The sequence below is a fragment of the Procambarus clarkii genome, chromosome 50 (genome assembly GCF_040958095.1).
Source record: "Procambarus clarkii isolate CNS0578487 chromosome 50, FALCON_Pclarkii_2.0, whole genome shotgun sequence".
Classification (NCBI taxonomy): domain Eukaryota; kingdom Metazoa; phylum Arthropoda; class Malacostraca; order Decapoda; family Cambaridae; genus Procambarus; species Procambarus clarkii.
The window spans coordinates 35,183,806-35,205,848 of NC_091199.1; positions in this window are offsets into that span (position 1 = coordinate 35,183,806).

The following is a 22,043-nucleotide window of genomic DNA, read 5'->3' on the forward strand; positions in this document are numbered from 1 at the left end:
AGAGGTCAGCCCAGATGACCTCCGGATTATCTTGTATGTTGATTAAAAATTCCTGGGTTAGTCTTAGTCAGCATAGTTTCATGTATGTAATATATCATGATACTCTGGTCAAACAAGGGAATTTGACCCCAGATTCTTATGTGTAAACATCCATGGATCTCCCCCTTTTGGCCAGGTCAGAGGTCAGTCACACGCGTAATTAATAACTCCTCTCTTGAAGAGTGTATGGTGAATGTCAAACAAGCTTATTGAAATATTGTTTAAGTTCTTGTGCACATGTGGCCCGACCCCCCCTAGCAATTCTGATGTAGGTAGCAACAGACAGTCTCCCCCTCCCCCCTGTTGAGTTGTATATAGAGGTCCTGTAGAGACTTAGTTGGGACAGAGTGCCGGACACCGGGGCCCAGAGAGGTTGTGGAGAACATCGGGAGGTGACAGAAGGAGAGACAGAGGTCTTAAGGTAATGTGTGTGGTCTCTGAGGTTTTGTTCCATGTCCAAATTTCTTAACTTTTTGCCAGTGTTAGAGTAGGATTTATAAGTGGTGATTGACATAATTTTGGTCTCAATAAACTCATGTTAAATTTCCCGTCTGTGTCAATTGTTGAATCCTCTTAGCCTTTTGGATATAGTGGCTGACAACCGTTTTCATAATTAATGACAGTCATAGAAAGTACTCTCCAAGTCAAGCAATGTTTCCTCGTTGCTTGATATAGTCTCAATGGTCAAAGACAGATAATGGCAGTGTATTTAATCCTTGTGTTAGCATTTCCTTGTTGGCAGTGTATTTTTAGTTCCGTTGTCACCATCATATGTCAGCTCATAACAGTGTTACCAAGTGCAACCGATGGGGAAGTGTTACTCAGGATAAGTAGTGTTTACATTATTAGTTTAGTATCCATTATAGTAGTGGTACACTTTAGAGTGGTGTTACAAATGGTGCTAGTGGTGGCCAGATAAATTGTGGGTGTGTTCACACTTTATTGGAGTCCTGCGCTCTGGCTGCTCAGTTGGCCACGTCGTTGTTTGTTTGTTTAGGCGGGCTCCCGATTTCGTTGCTCGGAGCCACACGTATTTTAAGTGTTATGATTAGTGCGACATACGGAAACTAGATGAAAGTTTGGGGTATGCACTTCGTTCTGAAATCTATGGACAGAAATTAGTTCTCGTTTCTCTGCATAGCTTCCAGGGGTGTACAACCCTGTTATAGGTTGTACAGCAATCTGTTCGGCAGGTTGTCTGGGAAATTATCAGTGAAGGACGCTTACTGATATATTTCTGAGGTACATGGAGTTGCCTCGAGTTCTAGATCTTAACGATAAGGCCGCAGACGGTGCTCCGTCACCTAGAGTGTAGCTGAGTTATCATCATAGAGGGGGTCATGTTGGCAGCGAGGCTGACCTCTAACATTCTAGTCGTGAATTGTGTCTTAGGGAGGACGGCTGCTAGTGTTGGATGTTTTTCCCCAAGGGCGGGTCAGACGTAGTTAGCAGGCGTAGCTTACCGAGGAACAATCGTAGTTTTAATCACCACGAGAGTAGTCTTACAATTAGTTAAGGGAATTCATAATTAATTTTATTATAACTTTTTGTTTTCATTATTTTACTCTGATTCTTTTCATAAGTATAAGGGATTTCAGTGTCGATAAGGTTGGATGTGCACCTGACCGCCTCGTGTGTGCACATATGTGTACATGTGTTTCTCATGCGAAGATCTGGGAGATTGTTTATACTAAGTTATCAGCACCTGTTTCATCTTGGGCGCGCGGTCATAACTCTCGTCCACTCAGGAAGGGTACTGTCATATGTCCTCACCTCTTTCTGCAGACGTTCCGCGCGGTGTATATTGTGTTTACAACGAGTGTGCGTTTGTTCTGATATACTTTTTAATGTTCATTCGTTACATAGGACATGGGGTTAAAATTTCAAGTTAATATGATGCTCGGTGACAAAGTTACAGATATTGTGTTATTTTGTGGAATTCTATCTTTATTGGTAATTTGTTTGATTTTATATGTCCACTCAGATGTTATCAGAATGGAGGGGGTTCTCAATAGGGTTGCAATCCCCCTCTATTCCCTCTCAGTTCCCGCCCCCAGTTCCCTACACCTACCCCACCCACCCTACCCGCCCATGTTCCCTCCACCCACCCTGCTCCACTTCCTTCCACCGTCCCCACTATCCCCACTCAAGGTCACTCCACCCGCACCTTGCTTGTTCAGCCCCTCCCCTCTCAGCATTGTCCCACTCCACCCGTCCACCCTCACAATCCTTCCCCTCAGTTTCCACCCCTCCCGCCCTGCGACCTCCCGCCCCACCCCGAGTCGGTGTCACTCATCCACACGCCCTCCACTCTCCCTCCACTTCCATCCTCCCCGCCCTGCGCCCAGTCCCTAAACCCCCCTCCAGCCCTTCCCGCCTCCCTCATACCTCCTGTCATATCCTCCCCCTCCAACATTCTCCACCCCCACCCTGCTTCCCCCACCCACCCCAACCCTAGTGTTACTTCCCCTGGGGTAGTTTGTACTTGTGGTAAGATTTCTTATACATTAAGTAGTATTAGTAAGGAGAAATGTTGGACCTGTCATGGAAAAGGTCATTTTAGTAAAGCGTGTACGAGTGTTCGGCTTAAGGAAGTTCCGTCACCAGATTACTTTAAGGATGGTCGCCCTACTTTTGAAGTCCAGGTTGACGGTGTGAGTTTGATTGCTTTCATGGACACAGGTAGCCAAGCAACGCTCATTTTGAGCGCCTTGAGCGCATTTGCCTTCAGCAAATTCAAACATGCACGGGTTAAATGTAGTAGTAAGCAGCTCACAGCAGTTAATGGGGGACAAATTGACATCTTGGGTCAGGCCACAAATAATTTTGAAATAGGTCATGATGGGTCGTACCCTCACACTTGTACAGTGGTTCAGAATCTTGCTTATCCAGGTGATGTCTTGATTGGTATGGATTTCTTACACAGGTTCTCATATTCTCTGTCTGCTGAGAAAGGGGCGAGACATTGCCGGTTGAAATTAGGAACTGTATCCTATCCGGTGACATTGACTGACCATCCACCGGTTGTAGCTTCCATCCAGCGGAAGCAGAAACATCATGCCAATTACGCGAAACTTTTTTTTCAGTCTCCTCCAGACAATAATAAGAACTCGTGCATTTTACATGCTTTTGACAAGCAGACTTGCCCACCACAATCATTTAGGTTCCTTAGGGTGGCCGTGGGTCGTCATATCCAGCCTGGTACTACCCTTCTGGTGGCTGGCAGGTTTGATAAACTATTAATTCCCCACCACTTAATTGTTGTCCTGGATAAAGGTGCCCTCATACCTGTAGTCAATCTCTCGCACAAGACCTACCGCTTCAGAGTGGGTGATCGAGTGTCTCAGGGTATTATCTTAGAGGAGACAACATTCTTTCAAGCAGATCCATCGGAAACTATTACAGACACTAAGCAATGTGGCGCTCTTAATGTTAGAGACACTAGTAAGACTGCGAAGCACAGCACAACGGTGCTCACGCCACCTGGCGATACCAACAATTTGCATAAATTAATATCAGCTCTAGATTTACAGCACATTCCACAGTTAGAGCGGAAACGGGTGCGGGAAGTTTTGCGGATGTTCCCCAAATTATTTGCAATGGACGACGATCAAATTGGGTTGTTAGACAGAATTGAGCACACCATTCCAACAGGTGATCACGAGCCCGTGTATACGAGACAGTGGAGGCTCCCGGAACAGGCTAAGAAAACTATCAGAGAGGAGTGTCAGAAGATGTTAAGACAGAGAGTTATAGAACCAAGTACTTCACCATGGCTGTCTCCTGTGGTGCTGGTGCGCAAACCGGATGGTAGTTACCGGTTTTGTGCCGACTATCGGAAAGTTAATGAAATTACAAAGGGGGACGTGTACCCCTTACCTCGGATTCAGGAAATTATAGATCAGTTCGCGGCAGCCAAGTATTTCTCCACTCTGGATGCTAAGTCAGTATATTGGGCTATTCCAGTTACAGTTAAGGACAGTGAGAAAACAGCATTCTCTGATGGGGTTCACCAGTTTCAGTTTAAGCGCATGCCTTTTGGGCTCAAGACAGCCCCTTCATCATTTCAGAGGGCTATTAACTACATCCTCAGCCCTGTGCTAGGTAGGCATTCATTAGCATACTTGGATGACGTGGTTATCTACTCTAGGTCGTTTGATGAGCACCTGCGGGACTTGACTGAGACACTTTCATTGTTAGACAAGGCAGGGTTCAAATTAAATATAAAAAAATGCACCCTGGCATCTCAGAAATTCAAATTTCTGGGGTTCCAGGTGAGCACAGATGGCATCCGCCCTGACCCAGACTCATGCCGCGCCATTGGCCATTGCTGAGATGCCCAGGCCTAGGTCAGCAAGGGATGTGCGCCGGTTTCTGGGAGCAGCCGGATACTTCCGCCACCATATTGAGGGATTTGCTAGTATAACAGCGCCTTTAACTGACCTTGTAAAGAAGAATGCTAAATTTATGTGGACCTTAGAACACGATGAGGCTTATACTAAACTCAAAAGTCAATTAATTACCGCCCCAGTATTAGATGTGCCTGACTTTGATAAGGAGTGGGAGGTGCATACAGACGCTAGTGGTATTGTCATAGCAGGGTGCTTAATGCGTGATTCAGAGAACCATCCTCACCCTGTGGCGTATTTCAGCAGAAAAGTGAAGGGACCGGAGGTTAGATACTCAGCAACAGACAAAGAAGCACTTGCTGTGGTTGAAAGTGTTCGTTATTTTGAGCCTTACCTATTCCAACGTCATTTTGTTATTTTCACAGATCACAGAGCTCTCACATACATATTTAAAACGAAAACAAAGTGTCCCCGTGTTACGGACCCGAGTCCAGCGTCCGAACCCGGAGCAGTGACGACCATGCCATCTGTGGGTCAGCTCCCGAAACCCCCTCCAAATGGACGACGCCATCTAGTGAGGACGAGATATACTGGCCACAAGGGCTAGTTTCCCGTCCTGATCAGCTCATAACACAGCCGCTGCTGACCTCTGGTGAGGTGGAGCTTAGACAGCAACGCCATCTATGGAGTGGATAGGTGGGCGTTTGTGTTTAAGCCTGTAAGTGAGGTGCTCTAGAGTGTCCCTATTACAGATGACGTGTCTGATTACAGAGTCGACTTGGGACTGCTGAATCGGACGGTGGGGCAGTCTACCCAAGGCAGCCGTAGAACCTCCACGCATTTGCCGCTGAAACTGTGAGTCACCCCCCCAGATGAACACTGTTGTGTTAGCCTGCCTGTGAGGTGGCAGATTCAGGGATTGTTGTACCCGGGGCTGACTAGTGGAGAAGACTAACCACTGGGGTGTTGTGGTGAGGAGAGTGACCTGTGAAGTCACACGAGGCTCCTGCCTAGGGCTCGCAACCCTAGTATCGGTCGTGGAGTGGCCTACGCAGCGTTGCTGATTGGAACCTGCCAGCTAAAGGCTGGATTTGTGGTTGACGGCCTCCACGACGGTGCACCCAGTGGGACTGTAATTTGGCTGGCCTGTGGCCGGGGTAGACTCGCTGGGAGAATCTAAGGATTCGTCTAGAGGCCACAAGAAGAGAACCAGGGCTACTCGTCTTGAGCACCGTTAAGCAGAGAATCCTGTGTCTTCAGAGGAAGACCATATTGTACATAATAGTGTTTATACCTCCCCGTGTGATAATTTATATATTATTTATGGTGACGGTGATAATTATATATTTAAGTTTTTGCCTTTGTCTCCCTTCCCCTTTAATTTACTTGCGTTACGGAACACACCCCTTGAAAGCCACTACTAACTTGGGGCCGGATACCCAAGCTCTATTAACATCAGAGAAAGAACCCAGTTGCAACCAAAGAGGGCCGTAACATAATTGGCATCCCCAGCGGGATCCGACCCCTTGTCAAGTATGTTTGACAGGGGTGGTGAAGTGGCGCAATCCCTGTAAATAATTCCCCCTGTGTGTGACTATTAGGACGTTATACGTTCTGTGCGGTGCTCGGAGTGATTAAGTGCAATATTGTGTAGTGCGGTGCTCGCTGTGATTAAGTGCAATATTGTGTAGTGCGGTGCCCGGTGTAATTACGTGCAATATTGGCAAGTGCGGTGTAAGGTGCGATAAAGTGCAATATTGACGTAGAACAGTGATCGGTGCGTTAAGTGCTAACTTGAAGCGGTGTGTTAAGTGCTAGTGTTCCACCTAAGTGACAATGGCAGAAAAAGCGACCATCGACGATCTGGACGATGTTCAGGCCTTTCTGAACAGGGAGGACTGTCTTGCCAGATTAAAATATCTGGAGAAACAAGAACTCGTCTTAGTTAGTGCCTACCTGGAGATAAAGATACGTGCCAGTGATTCCCGTGTGGAGATCCTGTCCAAGGTTCACCGGCATTTGAAGGTCGGGAAGAAACAGGAAAGCGAGGCACATAGTATACAGGAAGGTGAGGAGATAGCTTCCACTGAAAAGGAAGGTAAGGGTAGTGATGACGAAAGTGATGAGAGTGAACTGGATATAAGTTTACTTACTGTGAAAATGCGTGAACTAGAGATCCACCGTGAAATAGAATGGAAAAAGCTAGAAATCGCTAAAGAGAGAGAAGAGAAAGCGAGAGAGAGAGAAGATAAGAAATTAGAAATGGAAAGAGAGAGACTAGAAAAGGAATTGGAGATGAGGCGTTTAGAATTAGAAGAAAGAAAAGAAGAGCGAGAAAGAGAAGAGAAACGAGAAAGAGAAAGAGAAGAGCGAGAAAGAGAAGAGAAACGAGAAAGAGAAGAACGAGAAAGAGAAAGAGAAGAGCGAGAGAGAGAAGAAAAAGAAAAGGAGAGACAACATGAGCTAGAAGTATTGAGATTAGGCGGTGGTCGGAGACAAAGAATGGAAACAAGTATTTTCGATCCGGTGAGGAACATCAAAATGGTCCCGAAGTTCAACGAGAAGGAAGTTTCGAAGTTCTTCGCGGCCTTCGAGAAAGTCGCAGCCTCTTTGGAGTGGCCAAAGGAGAATTGGGCCATCATGATACAGTCCGTCTTGACTGGTAAGGCCCAAATCGCCTACTCCACGTTGTCCCTTGATGACTCTGGCGATTATGACAAGGTGAAGAAGGTAGTGCTCATGGCGTACCAATTGGTACCTGAGGCTTACAGGCAGAAGTTCAGAAACCTGAAAAAGACCTCAGAGCACACTTTCACTGAATTCGCCACCATCATGGAGCGGCTTTTCCAGGAATGGTGTGCCTCTCGGAAGGTGGAGACCAAAGAAGACCTCGAGCAGCTCATACTGTTAGAGGACTTCAAGGATTGTTTGTCTGGAGACCTGAAGACATACTTAGAAGAGCAGCAGGTGGAGACCTTAAATGCGGCAGCCACCATGGCTGAAGAGTACATTCTAACGCATAGGCCTTTTGCTAAGTATGTCCCGAGGAATTACCCACGCCGGTTTGACAAACCTCGTCATGACGAAGAGGAGACCCCCGTCCCACAAAGCGCTAAGAAGACGCCCCCAAGTAGCCCTCGAAGGGCTAGTCCTAACAGTCCTAAACACCGGAGTCCGAGGAGAAATATGGTGTGCTGGATTTGTGGGCAGAAAGGGCATGTAGCTGCTATGTGCCGAGGCAGAAGAGGTAACGGCGCTCGTAGGAAGGTGATGTTGATGAGCTGTGTGACACTACCAGCAGGAAGCCAGTCTACGACTACGCAGGAAGAACCAAAATTGTTTTCCCCACACACTTCAGGCGGGTATGTAACGAGTGATCATACTGGTAGATCGGTAGTAGTGCTCAGAGATAGTGGAGCAGCCCAGTCCCTGATCGTGAGAAACTCGTTACCCGAGGGAGTGAGTGTGGATGGGAGACAAGAGGTTATCCTGGTTGGGTTTCCTAGGACGCGGTATGTCGCCCCCTTAGTGTTGGTACATCTCGACTCGCCTTACTTCAGCGGCACATGTGCGTTGGCAGTAGTCGATACCTTGCCTATAGCGGGGATTGACGTGGTACTAGCCAACGACTTGGTGACAGATTGGAGCAACAATCATCCCAAGGTCGCGGACGAGTCAGTCGGAACAGCAAGGTCTGAGGTAATAGCAGGCAGTGGTAATGTCCAGGTACAGTCAGACCCGGAATCAGATAAAATGTTTAATCCTTCCTCTCACCCACAGATCAACAGCATTCTAGTAGAGTCTCCTGATTCTTCTCCCGACGAGGAACATGCGGTTACGATGGCAGAAGCGACTGAGCGAAAAGAGAGGCCTCGTGTACAAGCACCCACGGATACCAAAGAGTCTGGAGCGAAGGCACCTGAGTACTTGCGGTACGGCAAGATACCACGTTCATTGAACCGGCCAGAGATTCCCCAAACGTCGGAGGTATGTGAGGTATGTGTGAAGGTCCTAGTGCCCTCTTCGGTCCAAACCAGGCTAATGGATATAGCAGGTTATGGACATTACAGGCTCAGGAAGCTTATCCCTCAGTTGACCAAATGTTTCCTAGCGGTATTTTGTTTTATTCTTGTATGTGTTCTCAGTAAGGACCAGTGGACGACCCGACGGATGGTGGCTCCCTTGAACATCGAGAAGAGGTCCCAGGGATTGGAGACGTGCACAGTGAGTGTTGCAGTCGAAGAAGGGACCTGGAAGGTGATGGTAGATACAGGAGGTACGAGATATGATAATATGAATGACTATTTCCGACAGGTTGACACCCCCCGCGTGATTGCTGAGCCTAGATGCAGCGTTATACGGAACGTTGGTCGACCTGACGGTGGCAGAGCGAATGCCATCTTCGGTGTACAAGCAGCTCTGTTGGAACTAGGTGTGGGCCTAGTAAGCGAGTATGCAGTAAGTATTGACTTACCCACTGTCGCTGTCGCTCTAAATTATCAGACCCCTGTATTCCAGGTTCCCGTCTCCCTGAAGGACTACCGGAACGGTACCAGAAATGCTGTCTGTAACCAGCCATCATCGGTGTCACGACACAGGGAAGTGTCGATTCACCCCAAATCGCGTCGATGTCAATCCTTACTCGAGACACGTGAGATTATACTCCAGATTGACATCTCGGTGAAGGTGTGGGAAGTTGCAACAGGCAGGTCATTGCCTAATATCTTCAAGTTTCATCTGTGCCAGAGTTTCCCGTTCGGACAGTTCTGTGGACAGGACATCCTCGCCACTCCAGTTCGTAATGTACGTGAGTCCGTGTGGAGTTATATTCGCATACTAATTTGGTTTGTGATTTTCTTTATAGAACCCCAAACCAAATTCTTTTTGGTTGGGAGGTGTTACGGACCCGAGTCCAGCGTCCGAGCCCGGAGCAGTGATGACCATGCCATCTGTGGGTCAGCTCCCGAAACCCCCTCCAAATGGACGACGCTATCTAGTGAGGACGAGGTATACTGGCCACAAGGGCTAGTTTCCCGTCCTGATCAGCTCATAACACAGCCGCTGCTGACCTCTGGTGTGGTGGAGCTTAGACAGCAACGCCATCTATGGAGTGGATAGGTGAGCGTTTGTGTCTAAGCCTGTAAGTGAGGTGCTCTAGAGTGTGCCTATTACTGATGACGTGTCTGATTACAGAGTCGACCTGGGACTGCTGAATCGGACGGTGGGGCAGTCTACCCAAGGCAGCCGTAGAACCTCCACGCATTTGCCGCTGAAACTGTGAGTCACCCCCCCGGATGAACACTGTTGTGTTAGCCTGCCTGTGAGGTGGCAGATTCAGGGATTGTTGTACCCGGGGCTGACTAGTGGAGAAGACTAACCACTGGGGTGTTGTGGTGAGGAGAGTGACCTGTGAAGTCACACGAGGCTCCTGCCTAGGGCTCGCAACCCTAGTATCGGTCGTGGAGTGGCCTACACAGCGTTGCTGATTGGAACCTGCCAGCTAAAGGCTGGATTTGTGGTTGACGGCCTCCACGACGGTGCACCCAGTGGGACTGTGATTTGGCTGGCCTGTGGCCGGGGTAGACTCGCTGGGAGAATCTAAGGATTCGTCTAGAGGCCACAAGAAGAGAACCAGGGCTACTCGTCTTGAGCACCGTTAAGCAGAGAATCCTGTGTCTTCAGAGGAAGACCATATTGTACATAATAGTAACACCTCGGATGTCCCGTTGGTTTCATGAGTTGTCAGCTCACTCGTTTCAGATCCTTTATAAGCCTGGACCATCTCACGTTGTGCCAGACACGTTGAGTAGGAACGTCGCGTCAGTTAACGTAAATGTCAACATTGAAACTATTGCAAGTGATAAAATGAGAGAATTTCAAATGGGAGAACAGCGATGGAAGGAAATAATTGAATATTTGGAAGGTGGTAAATACCCTATGAAGAAAGGTAACTTTCCCCTGCAGCATTTTGACCTGCAGAAAGGTGTCCTATATTATGTTAACGACATGAAAGATCGTGCGGTTTACCAGTTAGTCATCCCCGACGTGTTAAGATCCTCAGCCGTGAAACTTGCACATGCATCTAAGATCGCGGGTCACCCTGGGGTCTTTAAGACCTATTTGAGAGCTAAAACTTTATTCTATTTTCCTAAGATGTTATCTTATATCACTAAGTTTGTCAGATCATGTCCGAACTGTCAAAGGAGAAAAGGTACCCTTAAGGTACAGGCGCCACTACAAGAGTTCCCTGACATTTTTGAGCCTTTAGATAGAGTGGGAGCGGATTTGATTGATTTACATAGTAGTCATTCTGGTAATTGCTACGTGTTGGTGCTAGTGGACCATCTGTCCCGGTTCACTACCTTGGTTGCCCTTCCTCGTAAGGATGCGCAGACTGTTGCAGACGCTTTCTTAAGTAAATTTGTCACTGTGTTTGGACCACCTAAAGTATTAGTATCTGACAGAGGTCAAGAGTTCGTTGGTAACACTTTTAAAGAAGTTTGTAAAATTTTAGAAAATACAACAGCCCTCACGACTGCGTACCATCCGCAAGCAAACGGTATGACTGAAAGAACCAATCGTACAATTAAGGATATGCTAGCAATTCTTGCAGAGAAAGATGCTGCCACCTGGGGTGAACAACTCCCCTATGTTCAACTAGCCTTGAACACTGCCATTCATCAGTCAATTAACACACAACCACTGCTGCTTTTCACGGGGCGCTCATGTAACTTCTCATCAGGTCTGCTTAACAGACACGAGGTTGTGTACAGTGAGGATTATCCTTCAGAAATCCTCTCTAAAATGAGAAATGCTTGGAGGATTGCTGCTGAGGCTTCTAAGACAGCGAGGAGCCGGTATGTGCACTATTATGATAAGAAGGTTCAACCGTTGACACTTAGAGAGGGAAGCTTGGTTATGAGGTTAAATGAAAGGCGCCTGCCAATCAAAGTAGGAAGCTAGCACCTAGATGGCGTGGACCATATAGAGTAATTAAGAAGCTTGGACCAGTTAATTTTCTGATCAGGGGAATTTTTGATGACCAGAGTGACACAACTATTCATGTCAACAAATTAAAGTGTTACGTTACCAGGGAGGAACGGGAACTGCCTTCAGCGATTCCCATTCCTGACCCTTCTGAGTTGACTGACCCAGCTGGGCTTGTCCAGGATGGAGAGGAGGACCTTCTGTCAACTCTCATTGGTACCCAGGGTCAGCCTTGTCACCCTATGTTAACGAGGTCACGGGCGAGGCAGGGAGAGTTTCAGTAAGCTGTTTCGTCTCTTAGTAATTGTTTTTTTTATCAGAGTTTTTAAACTTGCAATTGTTTTGAAATTTTGTCATGGAATGTATTCAGAGAACATGCCTTACCTACCCTTGGGCTGTACCCTGTCACCTAAGCCCAGGGGAGAGTCCTTGCTTCCGCCAGTCGGAGTGTTATTCTGTCTTCCCCAGGTCTGCTTGTCCACACCGCTCTGCCCCGGTACCAGCTACTCGTGAACCAACATTGAGGCCAGAGGGGTCACCCCTCTGGTACAGTGGAGAGGGGGTTACGTTACACCCCACCCCCTCCCAACACTCCCGGTAACCCCTCCACTCGGTTACCTGGGACGGTGATAATGACACCATTCACCCAGCCGACACCTCCCACCACACGAGGTTGTCCAGGCCAGAGTTCCTGCCAGCAGAGCACAGCTGTCCAGATGTCAATGTATCATGGTGGGCCCCAGTCTTGCAGTTCATCATCAGAGGCACCCACCTGCCTGCTGCGACACACCGTGCAGGCACACCGGAAGTGGAGGCACGAGGTCACCAAGCGGGTATGCCGGCAGCAGTCACCTACCAGTTCCCCCTCGTCCTTGGGGATGCCACATCACTGACTCCACCAAGATGCGCAACGAGGCGATCACATTCCAACGGCACCTCCCTACTGAGTGTGCTTGACTCGCCAATAGGGTGCACGTTTCGCACCATCGGCCCAAGGTCAGGCACATTAGGGCATGCGCGATAAGGCGTACCGGCTCAGTAGAATGTGACACAAGCAGCGCCTGTACAGTGATGGGTCCCAAGAGCTGAAGTCGGGATCCACCTGGCCTGCCGCCACGCCACCCACGACTCAACACCTGCACCTGCTTACTTCTGTTGGCAAGACGTCGTTGACGTCACACTCTCTGCCTTGCTGTCACGACTCCTGCTATGTAGCTGCTGTCACTCATCATTAACCGTCGGCTTCAAGCAGCTGGATGTGAGATGTGCTTGTTTACATCTCTCCCAACACCGTTCACCTGTGACCGGCCAAGTCCCCGGCCGCTGTCACTCGCCGCTGCTCTTCACACCACCACCTTCCAGCAGTTGGGCAGCTTGACGAGGAGTCTGTCACCAGTAGACTCGCTCTGTCACCAGACATACCCCCAGAGTTGTTACAAGAAGATCTCAGGGTATATTCAGGCATCGTCGACGGGCAGACGCTGGACCAACATCAGGTCTCCAACATCGGGTCTCCAACATCGTCACCAACATCAGGTCTTCAACATCAGGTCTCCAACATCAGATCACCACGCGAGAGTATAACGGATGCACGATAGAAAACGCGTATATCAACACGAACATTGATGTGTCAAGATTTACGAATGATGGTTCAGAGAAATGTCTCTATTATTAACATTGTCAAATAGTTTTGTCTAATCGGGTTAAAAGTGTAACATTTATGGGGATGTAAAGTCACTAGGCCTAGAAAAAGTGGTCCTAGACAGTGTTCGTAGCTAGATGACTTGGGTCTCTAGCACAAACTTTATCTTGGAATTTATTACTATTTTATTTCATGTATGTATCTATGTGATAAGTCTGTCCTGGTGATGAGTGTCCAGGTTTCCTGTTTGGTACCAGTGTATGGGTACATAATTTTTTATATTTACATGCCTTTATATTTCATTAAAATGTTGTAATGTTAAGTAATGTTTCTGCTGTGGTAAGAGGTAGTCTTACTTTCAGTATGTGCAGGGTGCATGCAGATTGACCCTGGCACTATTGTCTTGTGCGGTATATGGATTGGTCCACAAGTGTCCTGTTAACGTACGGTTCTGTTGCAGAGTTTTCTGTCTATTGTTGTATTTTTACCATGTTTTATAACTCGTATAACTCTTAGGTTTGGCTGTGGGTCATGACGTACCCAGCAGATGTTTGGGGTATGCCCACTTAGGTATAATGTTTCCTGTTATTTTTAATTAGTTAGATTTAAATGTTAAAGTAGGAATATCATATATATTTTTTTTCATGTTGGTGATCATTTTATTTGGTACGTTTTGTTCTTCAGACCTTCTGAGGAAGACTTGCTAGCCTGCCTAGTGTGCAGGCAGGATATGTCATTGTAATTTTCCGGTTCCATTAGGAATTATTTTTTTTTTATTTTTTATGTCATGCTAGTTTTAAGGCGATTTTTGTTTTGGTCTTCCAGCCTTCGGGGGAAGCCTTGCTGGACTGCCTCGGGCGCAGTCGGGATTTGCATTTTTTTTCATTGATATTTTATTTTATTTTATTTTATTTTATTTTATTTTATTTATATATATACAAGAAGGTACATTGGGTTTGTGAGAATACATTGGATAGTACAGTATTTACATTCTTGTAAAGCCACTAGTACGCGCAGCGTTTCGGGCAGGTCCTTAATCTAGCAGATAATTTTAAGTAGGTAATTTCAATAAGAATTGATAAATGATAAAGATACATTACAAGAGAAAAATGAGATGAGAGAGATAAGTAGGTATATTAAAGCATATTGTTATATTAAAGCTCTGATTGATTACATTGACAGCTTGATTAGTAATTTAAACAAAGTTAATAGACACCATACAGCAGATTGACAGCACATATAAGACAGCAATGATCACAATGGTAAAGATGTTCAGATTGGGTACATAAAGATTGGGAGACTGGGTAGCAAAAGATACAGATAAACAAGATTTATAAACACCATATAACAGATTGGCAGCACATATAAGAAAACAGCAATGATCACAATGGTAAAGATGTTCAAATTGGGAACATAAAGGTTGGGAGATTGGGTAGCAATTGATACAGTGCAATTTTAAGGCAAAAAGTGAAAAACTATGAAGATGAAATTAGGTACTTTTTAGTATTGATTTTGAATGATGTAAAAGTTGGACTGCTTTTCAATTCAGTAGAGAGTGAGTTCCATAAACTGGGTCCCTTTATTTGCATAGAGTGTTTACACAGATTAAGTTTAACTCTGGGGATATCAAAGAGATATTTATTTCTGGTGTGGTGATAATGGGTCCTATTACATCTGTCCAAGAAGAGTTTCAGACAAGGATTTGCATTTAAGAACAGGGTTTTGTAAATGTAGTTGACACAAGAGAATTTGTGGAGTGAGATTATGTTTAGCATGTTTAGGGAGTTAAACAAGGGGGCTGTGTGTTGTCTGAAAGCAGAATTTGATATTATTCTGATAGCAGATTTTTGCTGGGTGATGATGGACTTGAGGTGGTTTGCAGTGGTTGAACCCCATGCACAGATACCATAGTTGAGATAGGGATAGATTAGTGCATAATATAGAGAGATGAGAGCAGAGTTAGGAACATAATATCTGATTTTGGAGAGTATACCAACTGTTTTAGAGACTTTCTTAGTTATGTGTTGTATGTGGGTACTGAAGTTGAGTCTCTTGTCTAGGAATATGCCAAGAAACTTTCCATCATTTTTATTGCTAATGTTTACATTGTCAATCTGAAGTTGAATTGCATTTGTAGATTTGCTTCCGAATAGGATGTAGTAGGTCTTTTCTATGTTAAGTGTTAGTTTGTTGGTTGACATCCATAAGTGGACTTTTTTTAGTTCATTATTAACAACACCATTTAGTGTATGTGGGTTGGAGTTGGAGTAGATGAGGGTAGTATCATCAGCAAACAAAATAGGTTTCAGAATGTTAGAGACATTAGGCAGATCATTAATGTATATAAGAAAAAGAAGAGGTCCCAAGATGCTGCCCTGTGGCACTCCAACAGTTATTGGTAGAATGGGAGAGATTATATTATTGATGGCTACACATTGGTGTCTATCACTAAGATAGGATTGGATATAGTCCAGTGCATGGCCTCGGATTCCATAATGATGGAGTTTACTTAAGAGGTAATCGTGATTAACAGTATCAAGGCCTTTCTCAGGTCAATGAAGAGTCCAATTGGAAACTCATTTTTGTCAAGAGCTGAGTAAATTATATCAAGGAGACTAATAATTGCATCGTTGGTACTCTTTTGAGAGCGGAAGCCAAACTGACAGGGGCTAAGAATGTCGAATTTTACGAGATAGGAGTAGAGCTGTTTATAGATAATTTTTTCAAATATTTTTGATAGTATGGGTAGGTTCGATATTGGTCTATAATTGTTTATGTCTGACGGATTACCTCCTTTATGAACTGGCGTTACTCTTGCTTTTTTAAGGATATCAGGGAAGGTATGACACTCAAGGGATTTGTTGAACAGCAGAGCTATAGGTGGCGCAAGGGCATGGGAGGCGCTCTTGTATACAATGGATGGGATTTCACTGATGTTCCCAGCTTTGGTTTTTAGTGAGTGTATGATGGACACAACATCTGACGGGCTGACTGGTGAGAGGAGAAGAGAGTTTGGATAGCTGCCTGAGAGATATGTGTTGATATGTGTCTGAGTCTGTGGGATTTTACTTGCAAGGTTAGCACCAATCGATGAAAAGAAGCTATTAAATTCATTCGCCATTTCTAAGTCAGATGACAGTGTAAGGCCATCCTTAAAGAGTGTTATCTGGTTGTGAGAGTGTTGTTTAGTTCCCAGGATGTTAGAGATGGTATTCCATGTGCTTTTCATCTTGCCTTTTGCTTCTTTGAATCTAGTCTCATAATATGAAAGTTTTGCTTTTCTTATGATACTGGTAAGGACTGACGAGTACCTCTTAACAACTTCCACTGAAACTATGCCACTCCTAAATTTCTTTTCGTATTCATGTTTTTTGTTGATTGATTTAATTATGCCACCTGTGAGCCACGGGTTATTTTTCTTTTATCAGTTACTTGTTTGGTAAGGAGGGGACAGTGAGTGTTGTAGAGGCTTAGAGTTTTGGAGAGAAAGAGGTTAGTTGATGAGTTTATATCCTGTGACTTATTAAATTCAGATTCCCAGTTAATATTGTGGAGTGCATTAGAGAGATTGCCTAAAGCTGATTCACTATGTAGCCTGAATGAAAGTTTTTTGGTTTCTGGTGGTGATGTGTCAATGTTTGCTATGAGGAAAGTAGGATAGTGGTCAGTTGTTCTGTCATAAATTATCCCAGATGTAAGGGGAGCTGTTATATTAGTCCATAGGTGATCCAGGGTAGTGGCAGATGTTTGAGTGACTCGGGTGGGCTTGGTGATTGTGGGGATTAACATACAGGAGTGCATGCTGTTACGGAAATAGTCAACTTGAGGGTTGTTTTGAAGACCCAGGTCAATATTGAAATCACCTCCCAGAATGATGTGATTTTTGTTGAGATTGTTATTTATGATAAGATTCCTTACATTGTCCAACCCGTTCTCGCAAATTTAATAAGTCAATATTGACTTATTAAATATGTGCATAGGTGACATACTTAACATAATAGATACCCTTAAAAAGATTCATAGAAAACACCGACCTTACCTAACCTTGATAGTATCTTAAGATAAGCATCTTATTACTTCGTAATTACAATTATTACCTAACCTATAATAGGTATAGGTTAAGTAATAATTGTAATTACGAAGCAATAAGATGCTTATCTTAAGATACTAACAAGGTTAGGTAAGGTCGGTGTTTTCTATGAATCTTTTTAAGGGTATCTATTATGTTTAGTATATCACCTATGCACGTAGTTAATAAGTCAATATTGACTTTACGAATTTGCGAGAACGGGTTGCATTGTCAGAGAATAAAGCTATGTTGGTATTAGGAAATCTATAGATGGCACCGATTATCAGGGAGGATTTAAGGGATTTACTGGAGAACTTGGCAAAGGTATATTCACAATAGTCGTCTCTATCACTAATGACACTATTGCAAGTGAAGGTATCTTTGTAATATATTGCTGTACCGCCACCTTTTTTATTAGGCCTGCAGTTATGAATGGCTTTATAACCAGCTAAATTGTAGAGTTGGGTATAGTCATTACTTAGCCAAGTTTCTGTTAAAATGATGAAAGATAATTTAGTACCTAGTGCTGTAAGTAGTGCATTTATATCATCAAAATGTTTACCAAGTGACCTAACATTTTGGTTGTAAACTGATAAGCAGGTGCTATTTAGGAGTTTGTTTTTTGCAAGATTTGCTGTGTAATACCTGCAATAATGATGATCAATGTGCTGATTTGTGTGGATATGGGACAGAAGATTTCGATCTGGATCAATATCAGTAAGCATATAGATAAGATAATGTCACGATACAATAAGATAAGCAATTTCAGGAACAGATGAAAACTAAATCTGCTGTAAAATAGAAAGTTATTATAGCAAAACACAGCAATATAATAATATAACAATACAATAAGAGCTTACAAAGTATTGAGTCTGCTAAAATTAGAGAATAATTATGGCAAAACACAACAATAAATGCAAGTTAACAAAAGAGTTGAAACAATTAGAGGTAGAATAAAAGTCACTAGATAGCCATGGAGGATACACGAGTTTGGTGGAGAGAACAAAAAAATCGGTAGAGACTGTCAAGATGAATATATAAAAAAAATTTGACAAATGATAATTGTAAAGTAAAATAATCTTAAGGATAATAAATTTTAATTAGCTTAGTTTTAACCTATAATTAGTATGAACTTAATTAAAAGAACAAAATGAGATCAATAATTGATTTCAATAAATGACATAGATCAATACAATTAAATTTACAATTTAAATGGAATAGGGTAAGATTAGATTTAAGAGTAAAATTTTACAATGAAACTGAGGTAGATGCATGCATAAGTGCATGGAGACTTGATGGATTATTTAGGAAATTATATGAATGAGAGAACATTAGGTAAATGGTAAGGGAGAGACAGCACCTTAGACAAAGTTAGATTAAGTTAGGTTAGGCTAAGGCACTGAAAGAGTTATTTATGATGTATATTTAATATGACATATAGGTTATTGTCATGTTAGGATATCGGAATTGTATCATGTGTGAGGGTATCATTGCTTGTACTTTTGCCAAGATTTTTTTTTGTACTTTTGTTTCTTTCATTGTACAATTATGTGTTGTTCTTACTGGAGTGTAACTGTATAATGTACTTTGCATCATGTTAATTTAGTTAGCTTACTTTTATTCATTATGTCACTGGCATTTTTTTTTTTCTTTTAGGGTTAGTTGTGGTATTTTGGATGAGTTAGGATAAGACAAAATTGGGCTTAATTATCATACACCCGATTTTGTCTTAACTCCGGGGAAAGGGAGCTGTAACACCCAGGACCTCCCCCCCCCTCCCTTAGAGTTCACACCCAGGGAAGCCTTCTCCAAGAGGTCAGCCCAGATGACCTCCGGATTATCTTGTATGTTGATTAAAAATTCCTGGGTTAGTCTTAGTCAGCATAATTTCAAGTATGTAATATTTCATGATACTCTGGTCAAACATTGCAAGGGAATTAGACCCCAGATTCTTATGTGTAAACATCCATGGATCTCCCCCTTTTGGCCAGGTCAGAGGTCAGTCACACACGTAATTAATAACTCCTCTCTTGAAGAGTGTATGGTGAATGTCAAACAAGCTTATTGAAATATTGTTTAAGTGTTTGTGCACATGTGGCCCGACCCCCCCTAGCAATTCTGATGTAGGTAGCAACAGAGAGTCTCCCCCTCCCCCCTGTTGAGTTGTATATAGAGGTCCTGTAGAGACTTAGTTGGGACAGAGTGCCGGACACCGGGGCCCAGAGAGGTTGTGGAGAACATCGGGAGGAGACAGAAGGAGAGACAGAGGTCTTAAGGTAATGTGTGTGGTCTCTGAGGTTTTGTTCCATTTCCAAATTTCTTAACTTTTTGCCAGTGTTAGAGTAGGATATATAAGTGGTGATTGACATAATTTTGGTCTCAATGAACTCATGTTAAATTTCCCGTCTGTGTCAATTGTTGAATCCTCTTAGCCTTTTGGATATAGTGGCTGACAACCGTTTTCATAATTAATGACAGTCATAGAAAGTACTCTCCAAGTCAAGCAATTTTTCTTGCCTCGTTGCTTGATATAGTCTCAATGGTCAAAGGCAGATGGTGGCAGCGTATTTAACCCTTGTGTTAGCATTTCCTTGTTGGCAGTGTATTTTTAGTTCCGTTGTCACCATCATATGTCAGCTCATAACAGTGTTACCAAGTGCAACCGATGGGGAAGTGTTACTCAGGATAAGTAGTGTTTACATTATTAGTTTAGTATCCATTATAGTAGTGGTACACTTTAGAGTGGTGTTACAACACAACCATCATCTGACATGAGTACACACGTGCTGCTTGAGGTGCCACCACAACCACCACCACCACCACCACCACCACCAGCTACACCACCACAACAACCACCACCAGCTACACCACCACCACCACCACCACCACCAGCTACACCATCACCACCAGCTACACCACCACCACCATCATCACCACCACCACCAGCTACACCACCACCACCAGCTACACCACCACCACCACCACCACCACCACCATCTACACCACCATAATCCCACATGAGTAAACCCGTGCTGCTTGAGGTGTCACCACCACCACCACCACCACCATCACCACTACCACCACCACCACCACCACCATCACCACCACCACCACCATCACCACCACCACCACCACCATCACCACCACCACCACCACCACCACCACCACCACCACCATCACCACCACCACCACCACCACCATCACCACCACCACCACCACCATCACCACCACCACCACCACCACCATCACCACCACCACCACCACCACCACCACCATCACCACCACCACCACCATCACCACCACCACCACCATCACCACCACCACCACCACCATCACCACCACCACCACCATCACCACCACCACCACCACCACCACCACCACCACCATCACCACCATCACCACCACCATCACCACCATCACCACCACCACCACCACCATCACCACCACCATCACCACCACCACCACCATCACCACCACCACCACCACCACCACCACCACCAGCTACACCACCACCACCACCACCACCATCACCACCACCACCACCACCATCACCACCACCACCACCACCATCACCACCACCACCACCACCACCACCAGCTACACCACCATTATCCCACATGAGTACACCCGTGTTGTACACTTTTTCTTTATCTGCCTTGACAATTCCTCTGAGAATTTTGTAGGTAGTGATCATGTCTCCCTGAGTTCTACTGTCTTCCAGCGTCGTGAGGTACATTCCACGCAGCCTGTCCTCGTTACTCATACCTCATAAACTCATGCCCCATGTAAACATGTGTGTTTATGTGTACGTGTATGTTATTGTTTGAGTGCCTGTGTGCGTGCGTGTGTGTGTGTGTGTACTCACCTAGTTGTGTTTGCGGGGGTTGAGCTCTGGCTCTTTGGTCCCGCTGCTCAACCGTCAATCAACAGGTGTACAGATTCCTGAGCCTATCGGGCTCTATCATATCTACACTTGAAACTGTGAATGGAGCCAGCCTCCACCACATCACCCCCTAATGCATTTCATTTGTCAACCACTCTGACACTAAAAAAGTTGTTTCTAATATCTCTGTGGCTCATTTGGGCACTCAGTTTCCACCTGTGTCCCTTTGTGTGTGTTCCCCTTGTGTTAAATAGACTGTCTTTATCTACCCTATCAATTCCCTTGAGAATCTTGAATGTGGTGATCATGTCCCCCCTAACTCTTCTGTCTTCCAGCGAAGTGAGGTTTAATTCCCGTAGTCTCTCCTCATAGCTCATACCTCTCAGCTCGGGTACTAGTCTGGTGGCAAACCTTTGAACCTTTTCCACTTTAGTCTTATCCTTGACTAGATATGGACTCCATGCTGGGGCTGCTTACTCCAGGATTGGCCTGTGTTGGGGTATCGTTATTCTCGGGTGAGCAACCGTATCAGTACTTATCCTGGCAAGGTCGCCAATGTTGGAGATTTGGTTCCACTACTCTCGGGTGAGCAACAGTTATGCTCAAGGTCACTCACCGTAGCCCTGCGGGTCTTCACTCTATCCTCGCGGCGCCACTGTACGCCAGGAGAGTATCCCAGTCAATCCCAACCGGCCTCTGATTGAGAAGGAGTGGGAACACAACTCGTTCACTTAACTGTTATGTGCCTGCCCCAACAATAGAGCTCTACTATTAACCACAAGGTCGCCAACTGGTGTTTTCGGTGTCCAGTAACACGTCAGTGGATTTGTTGAGTTGTGGTAACAGTGGCAAGGACCCACTCAATAGATCAGGATATCAGGCAGGTATTTACTTCTATCATTCTCTGCTTTCAGGTATATATAGCCAGAAGATAAATGGAGGGGATGATATAAACACAAATGTATTTTGTATTTTACTTAAAAGTCATTCAAAGGCATCACAAGGTCATATCAATAAACAATCAGCTGATGCAGGCGGGAGTCGTTCGTTCCCACGTATAATATGCACTCACTA